This window comes from Ovis aries, chromosome 7 (genome assembly GCF_016772045.2).
Source record: "Ovis aries strain OAR_USU_Benz2616 breed Rambouillet chromosome 7, ARS-UI_Ramb_v3.0, whole genome shotgun sequence".
Classification (NCBI taxonomy): Eukaryota; Metazoa; Chordata; class Mammalia; order Artiodactyla; family Bovidae; genus Ovis; species Ovis aries.
In genome coordinates this window covers 42449470-42470177 of record NC_056060.1, presented here as the reverse complement: position 1 = coordinate 42470177, position 20708 = coordinate 42449470, and the positions used below count along the sequence as shown (strand labels likewise).

The 20708-nt window shown below is 39.1% G+C and overlaps 1 non-coding gene across 1 annotated transcript; it reads right to left on the bottom strand.

The window, feature by feature from the left end:
- Positions 1 to 3609: 3609 nt before the first annotated feature.
- Positions 3610 to 3713, bottom strand: LOC114115986 (U6 spliceosomal RNA). Its single transcript, XR_003590085.1, has one exon. It is a non-coding gene; the product is annotated as a U6 spliceosomal RNA (small nuclear RNA).
- Between the last annotated feature and the right edge of the window lie 16995 nt (positions 3714 to 20708).

The following is a 20708-nucleotide window of genomic DNA, read 5'->3' as shown; positions in this document are numbered from 1 at the left end:
GTAAGATGCTACGGAAAAATCTGAATGACCATTTTGGCCAACCCAGTATGTGTAGGAGGAGGTGAGCTCCATGTATTTCTATTCTACCATCTTGATTGGTACCCACATGCTTGAAGAGGGAAACAAATTAAAGGAAAGCCTTAGGTGGCAATGTGGAAATTTCTTCATTGAAAAGAACAGGAATTTTCAAGCAAAGGGAACTTGAAACCAAATGTTCACAGCAGCATTATTCACAATAGCCAAAAGGTGGAAACAACCCAGGTGCTCATCAACAGACCAATGGATAAAAAAATATGATATACTCATCTAATGAAATATTATTTGTTCATAAAAGAAATGAAGTATTGATACATGCTAAGCATGGATGAACCTTAAAAACATTATACTAAGTGAAAGAAGTCACATACTATATGATTCACATGAAAATCCAGAATTGGGAAGTCTATAGAGACACAAAGTAGATTAGAGGTTGCTTAGAGGCTGGGGAGCAGGGAGTGGGGCATAGCGGGTGATAGTCAAAGGGTACATGTTTCTTTTTGAGGTGATCTGCAGTGGTGATGGTTGGACATATCTGTGAATATACTAAAAATCACTGACTTGTATACTTTGAATGGTTGAATTGTATATTGTGTGAATTAGGTCTCATGAAAGCTGTTAAAAATTAAAAAGGAAAAGAATGAAGCAAAGGGAACTGCAGGGAACCCTTGTCATTTGGCTGGGGTGGGGGTTGGGGGTGGGCGGTGAAAGACAGCTGTAGGATGGATGAGGTTGGCTCCCTTGAAACCTCTTTCCTGATGCAGATCAATAGCATTCTATAGGAGATACACAGAAGGCCTGGGGCTGAGTGCAGCCACAGCAAAGAGAGAGCCTGCAGCCCTGGGCTGCTCCCAGTGCTGCGGATTCTCTGATGTGTGGACAGAAGGGCCTCTTGTACAGCAGCTTTATAAAACAGTGCAGAAACTGCCTGGAAAGAGTTCCAACTGGGACTGGCCTCTTTGGCCACTTTAAAGCAGTCTTTGACTGCTATATTACTATCACACATGTCACTTCCATCCACCATCCTCTCTAGTCAGTGAGGTTTCTAATGACATCCAGGTTCTTATGATTCTTTGGCTATCCAATTTTCTCCAAACCCTTAATAGTGTCTAATTTACTTACTTCCAGCAAGTTCCATATGTCAGTAACCACACCCAAATTTCTTTCCTGGACATAACTCTCAAATCTAATTTACTTTTTTCCTCACTCAACTCCTTTTCACTTTTTCCTCAAATTAATGGTGGCTATTTGGGGAGCGAATATCACACCCTTAATGAATTCTTAGTCTTGAGACTGAGCCCTTTTTTTTTTTTTTTTTTTGTTAAAGAGACTGAGTCTTAAGGGACTTTAGTTGCTTCTGTTTACCTAGATTCCCACCCTCTGGGCTCTAAAGACAGTCAAATTTTCCTACTTGAAAAGCTTCAAATTTCTGGACTCTCTCTAGTCTCCCTTGAGTTTTTGAGCCAAGCAGTTCTTGCTTGAGCTCTTGCTCCTAAAACCTTACAAAATATAGCCACTGTCAACTAGCATGCAGCTCTAATATTCTTTATTCAGTTTCTACCCATAGAACTATGGGTTATTAGTCACTTTATCTACCTTAAAAACTATCACTAACAAAAATTTTCCCAAATATTTTGCCATTGTGAATCACGAGTCTCCATCTTCTAATATCAGTTTCATCACTGTTTTCTCAACTGTTACGACAGTACTCTGTGTTTTAGTTTTACTGTTATGGTAGAACCCACTTTCTTTACCATCTCTTATGTTAGTTCACACTAGCTGCCATATTAGCAGCTGAGTGGCTTTACATAACAAAAGTTAATTTCTCTCTTATAAATAGTCCAGTTGGCAGTAGAGGAGCTCTGCCCCATGCAGATATTCAGGGACTCAGATTAATAGAGACTTTGCTAACTCATTTGTGGTTTACAAGGTGGCCTTGGGCATTGCCATGCAGACCAGAAAGAGCAAAATGATCACACACTTCACCTTTACCGTATTCTGTTAGCCAGAACTCAGTCACTTGCTCACTCTCAACACCAAAGGAAACTGTGGGCCCAGGAAGAAAATCAAATGCTCTTGGAGATGACTAGACAGTGTCTGAACTCATCCTAGTCATTCCAGAGATATTCACACAGGTCCAAACAAATATGTCAACCAAATGTCTATACTTTTGATAAGAGAAATGTAGGGAAAAAATGTGATAAAGAAAATTTAAAAACACAAGGATGACTAAAGACATACCAAAAAATACACACAAAAAGAAAGCAAGGTGGTCATATTATTAACATCAGACAAAAAGTATCAAGAGAACTGACATTAAATAGCAAATCAATTAATGGAATTAAACAGTACATCAAGTTATATGCAATGATAACTGGAAATATAAGAAGAAAAGATGGGCAGAACAAGTATAGTTGTGAAGACTTTAACAAACTAATTTTTACTTTCTCATTAGAAAACCAAAAATAAAAATACAGAGTATTTTTTTTTGCAGTCTTTTTTTTTAATTTTTACTTTATTTTACAATACTGTATTGGTTTTGCCATACATTGACATGAATCCGCCACGGGTGTACATGCAATCACAAACATGAACCCTCCTCCCACCTCCCTCCCCACAACATCCCTCTGGGTCATCCCCGTGCACCAGCCCCAAGCATGCTGTATCCTGCATCGGACACAGACTGGCAATTCGATTCTTACATGATAGTATACATGTTTCAATGCCATTCTCCCAAATCATCCCACCCTCTCCCTCTCCCTCTGAGTCTAAAAGTCCGCTATACATATCTGTGTCTCTTTTGCTGTCTTGCATACAGGGTCATCATTGCCATCTTTCTAAATTCCATATATATGTGTTAGTATACTGTATTGGTGTTTTTCTTTCTGGCTTACTTCACTCTGTATAATCGGCTCCAGTTTCATCCATCTCATTAGAACTGATTCAAATGTATTCTTTTTAACAGCTGAGTAATACTCCATTGTGTATATGTACCAAAGCTTTCTTATCCATTCATCTGCTGATGGACATCTAGGTTGTTTCCATGTCCTGGCTATTATAAACAGTGCTGCGATGAACATTGGGGTACACGTCTCTCTCTCAATTCTGGTTTCCTTGGTGTGTATGCCCAGCAGTGGGATTGCTGGGTCATATGGCAGTTCTATTTGCAATTTTTTTTAAGGAATCTCCACACTGTTTTCCATAGTGGTTGTATTAGTTTGCATTCCCACCAACAGTGTAGGAGGGTTCCCTTTTCTCCACACCCTCTCCAGCATTTATTGCTTGCAGATTTTTGGATCGCAGACATTCTGACTGGTGCGAAGTGGTACCTCATTGTGGTTTTGATTTGCATTTCTCTAATAATGAGTGATGTTGAGCATCTTTTCATGTGTTTGTTAGCCATCCATATGTCTTCTTTGGAGAAATGTCTATTTAGTTCTTTGGCCCATTTTTTGATTGGATCGTTTATTTTTCTGGAATTGAGTTGCATAAGTTGCTTGTATATTTTTGAGATTAGTTGTTTGTCAGTTGTTTCATTTGCTATTATTTTCTCCCATTCAGAAGGCTGCCTTAAAAAATATGGAACGCTTCACGAATTTGCGTGTCATCCTTGCACAGGGGCCATGCTAATCTCTGTAGCGTTCCAATTTTAGTATATGTGCTGCCGAAGCAAGCACAATACAGAGTATTTTTAAGTATATCTCATGAAGTTAATTTAAAAATGTTGAAACTTTAAAGTTGCAGGATACAAAATAAATACACAGAAATCTGTTGCAATTCTATACACTAGCAACAAAGGATCAGAAAGAGAAATTAAAGAAACAATCCCAGTTACCGTCACATTAAAAAGAATAAAATACCTAGGGACAAACCTCCCTAAGGAGGCAAAAGACCTGTACTCAGAAAACTATAAGATGCTGATGAAAGAAATTGAAGATGACACAAATTGATGGAAAGATATATCATGTTCTTGGATTGAAAGAATCAATATTGTTAAAATGGCTCTATTACCCAAAGCAATCTACAGATTCAGTGCAATTACTATCAAATTACCAATAGCATTTTTCATAGAACTAGAACCAAAAAATGTTAAAATGTTTCAGTTCAGTTCAGTCGCTCAGTCATGTCCCATTCTTTTCTGCCCCATGAATCATAGCATGCCAGGCCTCGTCCATCACCAACTCCCGGAGTTCACCCAGACTCACGTCCATCGAGTCCGTGATGCCATCCAGCGATCTCATCCTCTGTCATCCCCTTCTCCTCCTGTCCCCAATCCCTCCCAGCATCAGAGTTTTTTCCAATGAGTCAACTCTTTGCATGAGGTGGCCAAAGTACTGGAGTTTCAGCTTTAGCATCAGTCCTTCCAAAGAAATCCCAGGGCTGATCTCCTTCAGAATGGACTGGTTGGATCTCCTTGCAGTCCAAGGGACTCTCAAGAGTCTTCTCCAACACCATAGTTGGAGACACAAAAGATTCCAAATAGCCAAAGCCATCTTGAAGAAGAAAAACAGAGCTGGAAGAATCAGGCTCCATCACTTTAGACTACTACAAACCTATACTTATCACAACAATATGTTAATAGCACAAAAACAGAACTATAGGTCAATGGAACAGGATAGAAAGCCCAGAAATAAACTCGAGCACCTATGGTCGATTAATCTACAACAAAGGAAGCGGGAACATACAATACAGAAAAGACAGTCTATTCATTACATGGTGTTGGGAAAACTAGACAGCTACATGTTAAAGAAAAAAAAAAGAATTAGAACATTCTTTTAACACCATACAGAAAATAAACTCAAAATGGATTAAAGACCTAAATATAAGACCAGATACTATAAAATTCTTAGTGGAAAAATATCGGCAGGATGTTCTTTGACATAAATTGCAGCAATATTTTTTTGGTCCTGTCTCCTAGAATAATGGAAACAAAACCCAAACTAAACCAATAGGACCTAATTAAACCCAAAAGCTTTTGCACAGCAAAGGAAACCATAAACAAAATGAAAAGACAACCCACAGAATGGGAGAAAATACTTGCAAGAAAAGCAACTGACAAGAGATTAATCTTCAAGATTTACAAACAGATCATGTGGCTCAATATAAAAAAATAAATAAAATAAATAAATGGGCAGAAGACCTAAATAGACTTTCTTCCAAAAAGGACATACAGATGGTCAAGAGGCACATGAAAAGATCCTCAACATTGCTAATTATTAGAGAAATGCAAATCAAAACTGCAGTGAGTCATCGCCTCACACCAGTCAGAATGGCCATCATAAAAAGTTTACAAACAATAAATCCTGGAGAGTGTGGAGAAAAAGGAGTACTCCTACACTGTTGGTGGGAATGTAAATTGGTGCAGCCACTATGGAGAATAGTATTTCTGCTGTTATTTAATCACCAATTCATACCCAACTCTTTTAACCTCCACAGTCTATAGCCCACCAGGCTCCTGGGATTCTGGGATCTTGTCCATGGGATCTCCCAGGCAAGAATACTGGAGCAGGCTGCCATTTCCTTCTCCAGGCATGGAGCCCACATCTCCTGCACTGCCAGTGGGGGTTCCTTAAAAAAACTAAATATAGAGCTGCCATATATTCTAGCAATCCCACTCCTGGGCATTTATCTAGAGAAAACCATAATCTGAAAAGATACATGCAGCTCAATGTTTATTGCAGCACTATTTACAATAGCTAAGACATGGAAGTAACCTAAATGGCCATTGACAGATGAATGGATAAAGAAAATGTGACTCATATTCACAATAGCAAACCACTCCAGGGTTCTTGCCTGGAGAATCCCATAGACATGCAGGATACAGTCCATAGGGTCGCAAAGAGTCAGACACAACTGAAGTGACTTAGCACGCATGCATGCACTATTCAGACATTTAAAAAAAGAATAAAATAATGCCATTTGCAGCAACATGGATGGACCAGGAGATTACCATACAAAGACAAGTATCATATGATATCACTTATATGCAGAATCTAAAAAAAACAAAATGATACAAATGAACTTATTTACAAAACAGAAACAGACTCACAGAGAGAACAAAACTTAAGGTTACCAGAGGAGAAGGTGGTGGGAAGAATTGGGGGTTTGGGACTGACATCTGCATACTTCTATCACTTCTATATTTAAAATATATAATCAACAAGGACGTATTGTATAGCACAGGGAACTCTGCTCAATATTCTGAAATAACCTACATGGGAAAAGAATTTGAAAAAGAGTAGATATATGTATATGTATAACTGAATCATTCTGCTGTACAGCTGAAACCAACACTACATTGTTAATCAACTATACTCCAATATAAAAGTTTTTTTTTTAATGGAAAAAAATTAATAAATGTATAAAATAAAACATTGTACTTTCAAATTGAGAATGCACATTTCTTTAGCATATGCAGAAATGTATAATATTCTCAACTACAAAGAAAATCTCCTAATCATATTGTGATGAAATTAGAAATAAATATATTTAAACAAAAAGTTCACACTCACACACACATACTTACATAAGATATAGCTATAACCCTAAGACCAAAAATCCACTCCCTTAAGTAACTGTTGTGTCTAAATGATCAGAGTAACTCTTTTATTTATATTCTTTAGCCTCAGGTAATAGAGACTCACTCAAACTTCAATCTATGAGTTGATGAATTAGTGGATGGAATTATAAGAATACCTGGAATCCTAGGGAGATGAGATCAAACAGAAATCAAACAATAGGAGCCACTGTAAGAATGGGCCACCCCCAGTCCAAGTGGGAGGTGACTCACGGGAGGCACCAGCAGACTGAGGATGTAAATTTTGCTCTAGTGTTCCACCGTGAACTGACTCAGGTACTCTCCACTGACTGCTGCTTCCTGAACTCCTCCAACTGACTTCCTCCATCTCCATATCTTATCTTTATCTTACAGTTTCTGCTTCTTTGTGCCCTAAGCTTGGTCCTTTATGACCTCTCCATTCTTGCAGTGTAAGATGACTCATCAATTCTTCTCTTGCTGTGCTTTTTCTTCTTCTGCATATTTTGAAATTAAAGTCTTAAGAAATGGAATCTCATTAGCTAGCTCATCCTTTGCTTATGAGATGAGATCACACCTTTAGGTCCCCTGGCCAGCCTGTGGATTCTCTGGGGCCTCTATGAACCTGTTACTCAACTGGCAAAGACTGAAGAGAGAACAAATGGTATAAAATATGGATGCCTAATATCTGCCCTTTCTGCAAGGGTAGGAGTCAACTGCCCAGAAGGAGTTACAAGCATGGCAAGTAGGATTACAAATATTTGTTGCTAGTATCAGGTGTTCTGCTAGACACTAAACACACTGTGTAGGGCACCTACAAACTACGATGCACTTTTCCAAAACCCACATTTACAGGCATGGAAAGAGATTCACAACATAACATTGATTTAAAATATCAGTTTACAAACAGGATTACTCTGTTTTTGAAAATAAAATATTTGTATGCCTAAGAGAAAAATCTGACAAGATATAAAACACATGAACATGTTGAGCCATGATTTTCTTTGGGTTGCAGGTTGGGATAATTTTAATTTCTTCTTCAATATTTCTGAACTGCCTGTAAATATCTAACATTATTTCAGTGTCTTTTCTATAACCAGGGCAATAAAATTATTCTTTATTAGGGGATGGAGAATCTTAAAATATCTATACCTTGTATCCTAGTAAATCCATTCCAAAGAATTTCTTCTAAGGGAATAATTGGAGTTATCCTCTAACATATATTTATAAGAAAGTATACAGGGTTTTTTCCCTCCTTCTAGAAAAAGAATGTTTAACTTTTCTGTGGCTTCATGATTTCTCTATAAATGTGACTCAAAAATGAGCCTCCTTCACATTTCCTTGGATGGTCTCAAGAAAATCCAGTAGAATAAGTCAACCACTGACTTTGAGACTATATAATCCACAAGTATAGGTGACAATGGTTGGCAGCACCCCACTAGAGCAGTCAGGGAAAATGGAATCAGTGACCGTTAGTCTCATATCAGAAAGTGTTTTTCCTCCAGATATCAAGTATTTGAAGCATCTGTTGTTGTGAAAATTTGTTTCAAAAAAGAGTAATGAAACTAATTTTTACAAAGGTATAAGAGATAACCATGTGATTCTCCACTGGCACACTTAGTAAAAATTCTTCCTCCTTCCATCCTAAGATTTGTATCAGGAAATGTGAGCCATAATTAGCATTTTAACAAGCATGACAGATGATTTTTTATGGAATTAGTTTTAAGATGACACTGTTAAAAGGACTGCTTTAGCAGGCTATCTCAAGCATAGATATTTGCATTTTAACAAGAACCATAGCTTCAACTTTGTGTTTCCCACATGGTTCAGTGGGTAAAGAATATGCCTGCAATGCCGGAAACACAAGAGATGCAGGTTCTATCCCTGGGTGGGGAAGATCTCCTGGAGAAGGGCATGGCAGCCCACTCCAGTAGTCTTGCCTGGAGAACCCGTGGACAGAGGCACACGGCAGGCTATAGTCCACGGGGTGGCAAAGAGTTGGACACAACCAAAGTGACTGAGCACAAAGCCTCAACTTAAAGGAGTGAAGTCAGTATTCATTTCTGACAGCATGATGAGCTAGAGACCCTGATCAATTCTATCACTAAAAACAACTAAATCTTGGATTAAATTATCTTTTAGCATCTTGTAAATTTGTTGATGAGCTGTCCAGAAAGGAAGAAATTCTCTGAGGTCAAAAAACCTAAATTTAAAGCAAGAAGTCAAAAATGTAAGCAGAGCAGTTACGTTCACTTTTGCTCTCAAGGATTTGCCAAACCCCATTAAAACTGAGTTTTGGTTTTCATGCTGCAAAGGGCTTAGGGAGAAAGATGTTACACAGACAGTGGGGAGCCTACTAAGGGACCTCCATTAAAGCTGAGGTTCACAGGGCTACATACTCACTTAAAGGTTGGTTTAGAAATAAGCCTGCTCCCATTCCTGGGTAATGTATGAAAAAGTACCTGTCTCCAACTTTGGGAAGGGTGAAAAGGGGGGAAAATCTCCCTTAAATATTCTTAACCACAAGCCAGATTTCATATAGCTTCATGCTTCCTGCTGCTGCTGCTGCTAAGTCGCTTCAGTTGTGTCCAACTCTGTGCGACCCCATAGACGGCAGCCCACCAGGCTGCCCTGTCCCGGGGATTCTCCAGGCAAGAACACTGGAGTGGGTTGCCATTTCCTTCTCCAATGCATGAAAGTGAAAAGTGAAAGTGAAGTTGCTTATGCTTCCTAGACCATCCAAAACTCCTCAGCATGAATATTTGTTTTAAAGTGTTTTGGGGTCAGTAGTTGCCCAGAAGCCTGGCAGAAGCAAGAGAAAATTCTTTCTGATGCAAATAATTTCTGACCTAGGTACAAATATTGCCAAAGATAAAGTTTTCAAAATACGAGCTCTTATTTTTAAAATTTCCCATTTACATACAAATACATAGATGTCAATATCATACTGTATTACTGTAGCAATGAATCCTGATGACTTGATCTTTAATATACATACACAATTTCACCACCTCCATATTTACCTCCCCCACCTTAGTTCAAATCATCATCATTTCTCACCAGTACTGCATGTTCAGGTTCACAATTTTAGATATATAATACACAAACAAAGAATTCTGAAGCATCTTAAAAATGGCGTTTTACAATAGAATTAAAAATATAGAGCAATATCTTGGTTTTGAAGAATTAATACTGTTAAAATGGCCATAGTACCCAAAACACCAGATGGTCAATGCCAAAATCAGATTGATTATATTCTTTGCAGACAAAGACAAAGAGGCTCTATACAGTCAGCAAAAACAAGACCGAAAGCTAACTGTGGCTCAGATCATGAACTCCTTATTGCCAAATTCATACCTAAATTGAAGAAAGTAGGGAAAACCACTAGACCACTCAGTTCAGTTCAGTTCAGTCGCTCAGTCGTGTCCGACTTTTTGCAGCCCCATGAACCACAGCACACCAGGCTTCCCTGTCCATCACCAACACCCGGAGTTCACTAAGACTCATGTCCATCAAGTCAGTGATGCCATCCAGCCATCTCATCCTCTGTCGTCCCCTTCTCCTCCTGCCCCCATTCCCTCCCAGCATCAGAGTCTTTTCCAATGAGTCAACTCTTCACATGAGGTGGCCAAAGTATTGGAGTTTCAGCTTTAGCATCAGTCCTTCCAATGAACATCCAGGACCGATCTCCTTTAGAAAGGATTGGTTGGATCTCCTTGCAGTCCAAGGGACTCTCAAGAGTCTTCTCCAGCAACACAGTTCAAAAGCATCAATTCTTCAGCGCTCAGCTTTCTTCACAGTCCAACTCTCACATCCATACATGACCACTAGAAAAACCATAGCCTTGACTAGACGGACCTTAGCTGGCAAAGTAATGTCTCTGCTTTTGAATATGCTATCTAGGTTGGTCATAACTTTTCTTCCAAGGAGTAAGCGTCTTAAATTTCATGGCTGCAATCACCATCTGCAGTGATTTTGGAGCCCCCCAAAATAAAGTCTGACACTGTTTCCACTGTTTCCCCCATCTATTTCCCATGAAGTGATGGGACTGGATGCCATGATATTCGTTTTCTGAATGTTAAGCTTTAAGCCAACTTTTTCACTCTCCTCTTTCACTTTCATCAAGAGGCCTTTTAGCTCCTCTTCACTTTCTGCCATAAGGGTGGTGTCATCTGCATATCTGAGGTTATTGATATTTCTCCTGGCAATCTTGATTCCAGCTTGTGCTTCTTCCAGCCCAGCATTTCTCATGATGTACTCTGCATATAAGTTAAATAAGCGGGATGACAATATACAGCCTTGATGTAAGAGAGTTCCAGAAAAACATATACTTCTGCTTCATGGACTACTCCAAAGGCTTGGACTGTGTGGATCACAATAAAGTGTGGAAAATTCTTAATAAGATAAGAATTCCAGACTACCTTATCTACCTCCTGAGAAATATGTATGCAGTTCAAAAGCACCAGTTAGAACTGGACATGGAACAACAGACTGGTTCCAAATTGGGAAAGAAGTATGTCAAGACTATATATTGTCACCCTATATATTGTGACCAAACTAGAGAGCACATTAAGAAGCAGAGACATTGCCTACAAAGGTCTGTATAGTCAAAGTTATGGTTTTTCCAGTAGTCATGTATGGATGTGAGAATTTGACTATAAAGAAAGTTAAGCACCAAAGAATTGGTGTTTTTGAACTCTCTTGCTGGAGAAGACTCTTGAGAGTCCCTTGGACTGCAAGGAGATCCAACCAGTCAGTCCTAAAGGAAATCAGTCCTGAATATTCGTTGGAAGGGCTGAAGCTGAAACTCCAATACTTTGGCCACCTGATGGGAAGAACTGACTCATTGGGAAAGACCCTGATGCTGGGAAAGACTGAAGGCAGGAGGAGAAAGGACAACAGGATAAGATGGTTGGTTGGCATCACCAACTTGATGAACATGAGTTTGAGTAAGCTCCAGGTGTTGGTGATGGACAGGGAAGCCTGCTTTGCTGCAGTCCATGGGGTTGCAAAGAGTTAGACACAACTGAGTGACTGAACTGAACTGAACCCAAAGCAATCTACAGATTTAATGGGATGCCTATCAAATGACCCATGACATTTTTTTCACAGAACTATAACAATTAATTCTAAAATTCATATGGAACCATAGAAGACCCAGAGTTGCCAATGCGATCCTAAAGGAAAAAACAGGAGACATAACCCTCCTAGACTTCAGACAATACTACAAAGCTACAGTAATCAAAACAGCATGATATCAGCACAAAAACAGATCAGTGGAACATGATAGAGAGCCAAGAAATAAACGCACATGCCTGTGGTCAATTAATCTTCGATGAAGGAGACAAGAACATGCAATGGGGAAAAGACAGTCTTTTCAGCAAGTGGTGCTGGGAAAAATGTAAATCAATGAAGTTGGAACATACCCTCTCACCATACACAAAAATAAATTCAAAATGGTTTAAAGACTTAGACATAAGACATAGCTCCTTTTAACTCTTAGAAGAAATCACAGGCAAAATACTGTCATAAATCATAACAATGAGTTTTAAGTCACTCTCCTAAGGCACTAGAAATAAAAACAAAAATAAACAAATGGGACTTAATCAAACTTACAAGCTTTTGCACAGCAAGGGAGACTGTAAAGAAAATGAGGAGACAACCTATAGAATGGGAGAAAATAGTTGCAAACAATGCAATTGACAAGGGATTAATCTCCAAATTATAAAAATACCTCATACAACTCAGTAGCAAGAAAATAAACAGTCCAACTGAAGAATGGACAGATGACCTAGACATTTCTCCGAAGAAGAAATACAGATGGCTGATATGCACATAAAAAGATGCTGCTGCTGCTGCTGCTGCTGCTGCTGCTAAGTCACTTCAGTTGTGTCTGACTCTTAGTGACCCCATGGACTGCAGCCTACCAGGCTCCTCCGTCCATGAGATTTTCCAGGCAAGAATACTGGAGTGGGGTGCCATTGCCTTCTCCGTAAAAAGAAGCTCAACACTCTAATTATTTGTTGTTGTTTAGTCACTAAGTCATGTCTGACTCTTTTGCAGTCCCATGGATTGCAGCCCACCAGGCTCCTCTGTCCATGGGCTGAGCCAGGCAAGAATACTGGAGCTGGTTGCCATTTCCTTCTCCAGGTGATCTTCCCAGCCCAGGAATCAAATCCATGTCTCCTGCATTAGCAGACAGATTCTTTGCCACTGAACCATCTGAGAAGCAAATCAAAACTACAGTGAGGTACCACCTCACATAGGTCAGAATGACCATCATTAAAAATTCTACAAATAATAAATGCTGGAGAGACTGTGAAGAAAAGAAAATCCTCCTGCATTGTTGGGAACATAAGTTGGTTCAGCCATTGTGGAAAACAAGATGGAGGTTCCTCAGAAAACTAAAAATAGAATTTCCATATGATTCAGCAATCCTGCTAGTGGACCTATATCCAGACAAAATTCTAATTTGAAAAGATACATGCACCCCTATGTTCACAGCAGCACTATTTACAATTACCAAGATGTGGAAACAACCTAAATGTCCATACAGATGAATGAATAAAAAGATGTAGTACATGTATACAATGGAATAGCACTCAAATCATAAAAAGAATGAAATAATGGCATTTGCAGCAACATGGATGCAACTAGAGATTATCATACTAAGTAAAGTAAGTCAGAAAGACAAATACCATAATATATCACCTATATGTGGAATCTAAAGTATGACACAAATGAACACAACTACAGTACAAAACAGAAACTCACATAGAGAATAAACAAACCTCATGGACATAGAGAACAGGCTGCTGGTTGCCAAGAGGAAGAGAGCTGGTGGACGGATTGAGTGGGAGACCGGGGTTAGCAGATGTAAGCTTTTGTATTTAGAATGGATAAACAACAAAGTCCTATTGAATAGCATGGAGAACTATATTCAATATCCTATGATAAACCAAAATGGAAAAGAATATAAAAAATGTGTATGTATACATATATGTGTGTGTGTATATATATATATATATGCATAAATGAATCACTTTGCCATACAACAGAAATTAGCACAACATTTTAAATCAACCATACGTCAATAAAAAATTGATAAAAATATAGAGAGCTATATATCTAGCAAAAAATGTACAAGGCCTTCATAGAGAAAATTACAAAATGCTATTTCAAAGTTCAAAAATAAATATAGTGTTAGATCATGTTATGGATTGCTTAATTCAATATTGTAAAGACGTCAATTCTCCTAAAATCTATAAATGCAATGCAAAGCAAACCAAAATCCCAAGAGATTTATGTTTGAGTCTTCCTTTTGTAAGTGTGTGGGTACGTATTTAAGCTGTGTTTAAAATGCATGTGGAAGTACAAAGAACTAAAAGTAGTGAGGATTATCTCGGTAAAAATTGCTTGGGAGTGGAAAAATTTACCTAATAGCATGTCAAGAATTATTATATAGCTACCTTAGTTAAAACAATAGAGTACGAGTAAGGGATAATGAAGAACATAGCACATATGTGGTTTATGGCAGAGAGAGATTACAGAACAGTAAAGGAAAGATGAACTTTAAAAAAAAATGGTTCTGGAACAATTGGTTATCCATAAGGAAAACTAATCAAATTGGATCTCTTCTGCACAGGTTATGTGAAAATCAATTCCAGGTGAATTAGAGACGTAAGAGAGAATGGCAACACTTTAACAAAATAGAATATCTTTATGATGATGAGATAAGGAAACTTTTTTTTAATAAGGCTTTACGACTGAGTGACTGAACTGAACTGAACTGAACTGAACTGAAAGACACAAACCATAAAGGAAAGACTCGGCAAGCATCAACTATATTAAAGTTAAGTACTTCTACACATTGAAGAACATCATAGAGAGTAAAAAGATAAACTACCAGCTGGGAGAAGATATTTGCAACACATATAACCTAACAATGTTTAATATTCAGAACTGATAAAGAGATTCTACAAATAAAAAAACAAAGAAAATGGCCAAAGCTTGAATAAACATTACAAAAGAAAAAATACATCAATAAACTTGAAAATATCAACTTAGTAACAGTAAGAAAACTGCAAATTAGTGCTATAATTATTAATAGCATTTCATGCCTATGAGAAAAGCAAAAATTAAAAAATTTGAAAAACAGCCATTATTGGTGATGATTTTAACACTTATACAGCATTGATGGAAATTTAAATTGGTGCAACCACTCTGGGAAATAATTTGGCATTTTCTAATAAATTTGAAGTTGCACAAGCCCTATGATTCTACATCTTCTCTCCTAATAATAAACATAGAGAAACTCTAGTACATGTGCACCAGAAGACCTATGCAAAGAATGCTCACAGCAGCACTGTTCAGTGATAGCAAAAATCTAGAAACAGTACAAATATCCATCAGTTGCAGAATGCAATTTAAATTGCGGTATAGTCACTCAATACACTTACATATAGCAGTGAGACAAATGAACCATACACAAACCAAGAACATGGATGATCCCAAGATATACCACTGATTTTTTAAAGTTGAAGAACATAGTATAATTCCACTGAATATAAAGTTCAAATATAGGTAAAACCAAACAATATGTTTAAATATAAAAGGCAAAATCTTAAGCAAAAGCAAGGTGACGATCAGCATGAAAATCAGGATAACAGTTTTCTCTGAGAAGGAAGACTGCAAAGGACTTTAAAGACAATGATGAACTACTTTTCACTCTTCATTTTATCTTATTTATCTATTTCGTATCTTTTATTTTAAAGCTACTTTTAGATATTACATATTCCTCAAAACAGTGAATTTCTATTAGGACATTTCAAACTTTTATAAGCAATTGGGAAAGAGACTGAAAAGGAAATTGGAATTCAGAGAACCTTCTCATCCCTCTGATGTGTGGGTATTAGGAATGACTTACCTTCCCAGAAATAGGTCCCTCTGACTCTCTTGTTCTCCCACTTTTTGCAAAAGTTGGAATTTAAAAAAATTCCCCAGCTCTCCTACTGCCATTTACAGGCATTCTTTTCAAGGCTATTACAGCCCATTTCCTCAACTTTGTAAATAAGCGCATTTACCCACCCAGGTTTAGCCATACCTGTAAAAAGGCCTTACCGGTCACGTCTTGTCATCTCAGCAGAATTTGCCCAGATCTCATCTCCTCTGGCCTACCAACTTTCCTGGTTGCTCAATGGCAGCCCACTCCAGTACTCTTGTCTGGAGAATCCCAGGAATGGAGGAGCCTGGTGGGCTGCAGTCCATGAGGTCTCGAAGAGTTGCACACGACTGAGCGACTTCACTTTCACTTTTCACTTTCATGCATTGGAGAAGGAAATGGCAACCCAATCCAGTGTTCTTGCCTGGAGAATCCCAGGGACGGGCAGCCTGGTGGGCTGCTGTCTATGGGGTCGCACAGAGTCGGACACGACTGAAGTGACAGCAGCAGCAGCAGCAGCAGAAGCAAACACCATTTTGACCCAGTTCCTTAGTTCTTGACATTTGCTCAGCTCTTATGATGGGTAACCTGGTTGGGCCACGTGTTTCTGCCTCATCTTCAGCACTTTCTCTAACTTCCCTCCCCCTTCAGTCTGTCCTCCATCATCCATCCCCAAGTATCAGGCACCAATGATCACCACAGACAAACAGCTTTGAGAGGAACAAGTCTGGCCCCCTCAGACGCCCACCTTCCCACCCCCAATATAGAAGAGAGCAGTTCCTTCAAATTCACCATAATATAGTGCTTTCATATCACCTGAAGCATGTACCTCTGTCAGTGACCCCCCATTTAAGCCTTGCTGACATTAGCAAGTTAAATGTTCCCACTGGGAACTTCCAAACAATGGAAAAACTCTGCAGAGAAATTGACGACTGTTTTACTTTTGGCCTAAGCTTGAGGTAGGATGGGCATTCCAGAGAATCCATCCAAGACATCACCTGATCTGGTCCTTTTACTCTCCAAGTTCAAAATGTTCCTCACAGAGGGACCTTGCACTTTACAGACTGTTGCCCAAAGAACTTGTTGCTACAACAAAAACTCCCAAACCATGGAAACTGTTTGTGTCAGCCAAATTCAAAGCTCAACTATACACACAGCCTAAAAATCAAGCTGCCTTCATCTTGCATTTTTGGCTCATTTTGCCTGGTCATATCCTAAAACCAAGTGGATTGAATTACTAGGTAAAAATAAATTTCATCTGTGGGAACTGCTGCTATTGTCTCAGAAAACAAAGGGAAGGTCTTTTTCTGCCATGTCTTGAAAGGAGTGAAGGCACTGAGGATTAAAAATCAGATTTAAATTCCTACCACAAGCAGAAAAATGAAGCTGGTTGCTTAATTAGACTCCCTGCTAAAAGGTTACTTAATTATTTGAAATTGTGTTTCAAAATATCGAGTTCAGGGAAGACTTTCTGGGGGACAATTTGAAAATGTGCATTTAAGTTCTTTAAAAGCTATATAATTTTACCCAGTAGTTCCAGTTCCGGGAATCATTAAGAAAGTACCTTAAAGAATTATGTGCATGGATAATTTTAATAAGAAAGAAAAGAACTTTTAGATATCCAACATAGGAAATTGGTTAAATAAATCACTGCATAGTAGAAGTATTCTTTAAGATCTATATAGCCCCCTGGATTAACCATCATGCTCTATTCTTTACCTAAATGTATTGTCTAATGCCCCAGCATGCTGAGTTTTCACCGCTGGAAGCCCTCTTTAGCTAACCCACGCACTCTCACACTCTCACTTGGTGAGTTGTATGCTCACCAGGATGCAGCTGTGTTTTTTCCCAAACCTATTTATTCTGTTGCAGCTTTTGCTGTAATTATGTAATTTAATTAAATAATATGTACACCAATTCCACAACAAAAGACAGATTTTTATTGAAAAAAAACAAAAACAAAAAAACGTATCGGATATTTTAGAAAGACCAGGTAAGGTTGAGCTCCATCCTCTCAAAAATGCTGTTGAGTTCGGTGATAGTGAAGAACTGTAAAATAATGAGAGAAAAATTTAACAACACCAAAGTCTTTTTCTCTAGATTGGTAAATATTTCTTAATCTAAAATAAATGGCCTGGGGTACATTGTACGTTAGAATAGAAGTTGGATATGAGAGATTCTACTCCATCTAATCAAGCTGAATATGAGAGATTCTACTGAATCTCTATGTGGTAGAAAGTGTGTGTGTTAGTTGCTCAGTTGTGTCCGACTCTTTATGATCTCGTGGACTGTAACCTGCTAGGCTGCTCTGTCCATGGAACTGTCCAGGCAAGGATTCTGGAGTGGGTTGCTATTCCCTTCTCCAGGGGATCTTTCTGACCCAGGAATTGAACCTGAGTTTCCTACATTGTAGGCAGATTCTTTACCATCTAAGCCACCAGGGAAGCCCAATGATAGAATACTAGTTAGCTATTAAAAATGAGCACACAGAAAAATAGATGATGAAATGGAAGTCTGTTTGTGGTACATTTATGGATATGCAAGTGAAAGAGAAGAGTGAAAAAGTTGGCTTAAAGCTCAACATTCAGAAAATGAAGATCATGGCATCTGGTCCCATCACTTCATGGGAAATAGATGGGGAAACAGTGGAAACAGTGTCAGACTTTATCTTTGGGGGCTCCAAAATCACTGCAGATGGTGACTGCAGCCATGAAATTAAAAGACGCTTACTCCTTGGAAGAAAAGTTATGACCAACCTAGATAGCATATTCAAAAGCAGAGACATTACTTTGCCTACTAAGGTCCGTCTAGTCAAGACTATGGTTTTTCCTGTGGTCATGTATGGATGTGAGAGTCGGACTGTGAAGGAAGCTGAGCACCGAAGAATTGATGCTTTTGAACTGTGGTGTTGGAGAAGACTCTGGAGAGTCCCTTGGACTGCAAGGAGATCCAACCAGTCCATTCTGAAGGAGATCAACCCTGGGATTTTTTTGGAAGGAATGATGCTAGAGCTGAAGCTCCAGTACTTTGGCCACGTCATGGGAAGAGCTGACTCATTGGAAAAGACTCTGATACTGGGAGGGATTGGGAGCAGGAGGAGAAGGGGACAACCGAGGATGAGATGGCTGGATGGCATCATGGACTCAATGGACATGAGTCTGAGTGAACTCCTGGAGTTGGTGATGGACAGGGAGGCCTGGCGTGCCGTGATTCATGGGGTCACAAAGAGTCGGACACGACTGAGCAAATGAACTGAACTGAACTGAAGAGCAAATCAGTTATAGCAGAATCAGTTCAGTTCAATCGCTCAGTCATGTCCAACTCTTTGCAACCCCATGGGCTGCAGCATGCCAGGCCTTCCTATCCATCACGAACTCCCAGAGTTTACCCAAACTCGTGTCCATCGAGTTGGTGATGCCATGCAACCATCTCATCCTCTGTCGTCCCCTTCTTCTCCTGCCCTCAATCTTTGCCAGCATCAGGGTCTTTCCCAATGAGTTAGTTCTTCCCATCAGGTGGGCAGAGTATTGGAGTTTCAGCTTCAGCATCAGTCCTTTGAATATTCAGGACTGATTTCCTTGAGGATGGACTAGTTGGATCTCCTTGCAGTCCAAGGGACTCTCAAGAGTCTTCTCCAGCAACACAGCTCAAAAGCATCAGTTCTTCGGTACTCAGCTTTCTTTATAGTCCAATTCTCACATCCATACATGACTACTGGAAAAACCATAGCTTTGACTAGTCAGACCTTTGTTGGCAAAGGAATGTCTCTGGTTTTGAATATGCTGTCTAGGTATAACTTTCCTGCCAAGGAGCAAGCGTCTTTTAATTTCATGGCTGCAATCACCATCTGCAGTGATTTTGGAGCCCAAAAATACAAAGTCTGACACTGTTTTCACTGTTTCCCATCTATTTCCCATGAAGTGATGGGACTGGATGCCATGATCTTAGTTTCTGAATGTTGAGCCTTAAGCCAACTTTTTCACTCTCTTTCACTTTCATCAAGAGGTTCTACAGTTCTTCTTTTCCTGCCATAAGGGTGGTGTCCTCTGTGTATCCGAGGTTATTGATATTTCTCCCGGCCATCTTGATTCCAGCTTGTGCTTCCTCCAGCCCAGCATTTCTCATGAAGTACTCTGCATATAAGTTAAATAAGCAGGGTGACAATATACAGCCTTGACATACTCCTTTCCCAATTTGGAACCAGTCTGTTGTTCCATGTCCAGCTCTCACTGGTGCTTCTTGAGCTGTACATAGATTTCTCAAGAGGCAGATCAGGTGGTCTGGTATTCCCATCTCTTGAAGAATTTTCCACAGTTTATTGTGATCCATACAGCCTATTGACTAGGCTTTGGCATAGTCAATAAAGCAGAAGTAGATGTTCTTCTGGAACTCTCTTGCTTTCTCGATAATCCAGCGAGTGTTGGCAACTTGAACTCTGGTCCTTCTGCCTTTTCTAAATCCAGCTTGAACATCTGGAATTTCACAGTTTACATTCTGTTGAAGCCTGGCTTGGAGAATTTTGAGCATTACTTTGCTAGCATGTGAGATGAGTGCAAATGTGCAGTAGTTTGAACATTCCTTGGCATTGCCTTTCTTTGGGATTGGAATGAAAACTGACTTTTTCCAGTCCTGTGGCCACTGCTGAGTTTTCCAAATTTGTTGGCATATTGAGTGCAGAACTTTCACAGCATCATCTTTTAGATTTAGGATTTCAACTGGAATTCCATCACCTCCACTGTTTGTAGTGATGCTTCCTAAGGCCCACTTGACTTCGCATTCCATGATATCTGGCTCTAGGTGAGTGATCACACCATCATGATTATCTGGGTCATGAAGATCTTTTTTGTATAGTTCTCTGTGTCTTCTTGCCACCTGTTCTTAATATCTTCTGCTTCTGTTAGGTCCATACCATTTCTGTGCTTTATTGCACCCATCTTTGCATGAAATGTTCGCTTGGTATCTCTAATATTCTTGAAGAGACCTCTAGTCTTTCCCATTCTATTGATTTCCACTATTTCTTTGCACTGATCATTGAGAAAGGCTTTCTTATCTCTTCTTGCTCTTCTTTGGAACTCTGCATTCAAATGGGTATATCTTTCCTTTTCTCCTTTGTTTTTTGCCTCTCTTCTTTTCACAGCTATCTGTAAGGCCTTCTCAGACAGCCATCTTGCCTTTTTGCATTTCTTTTTCTTGGCG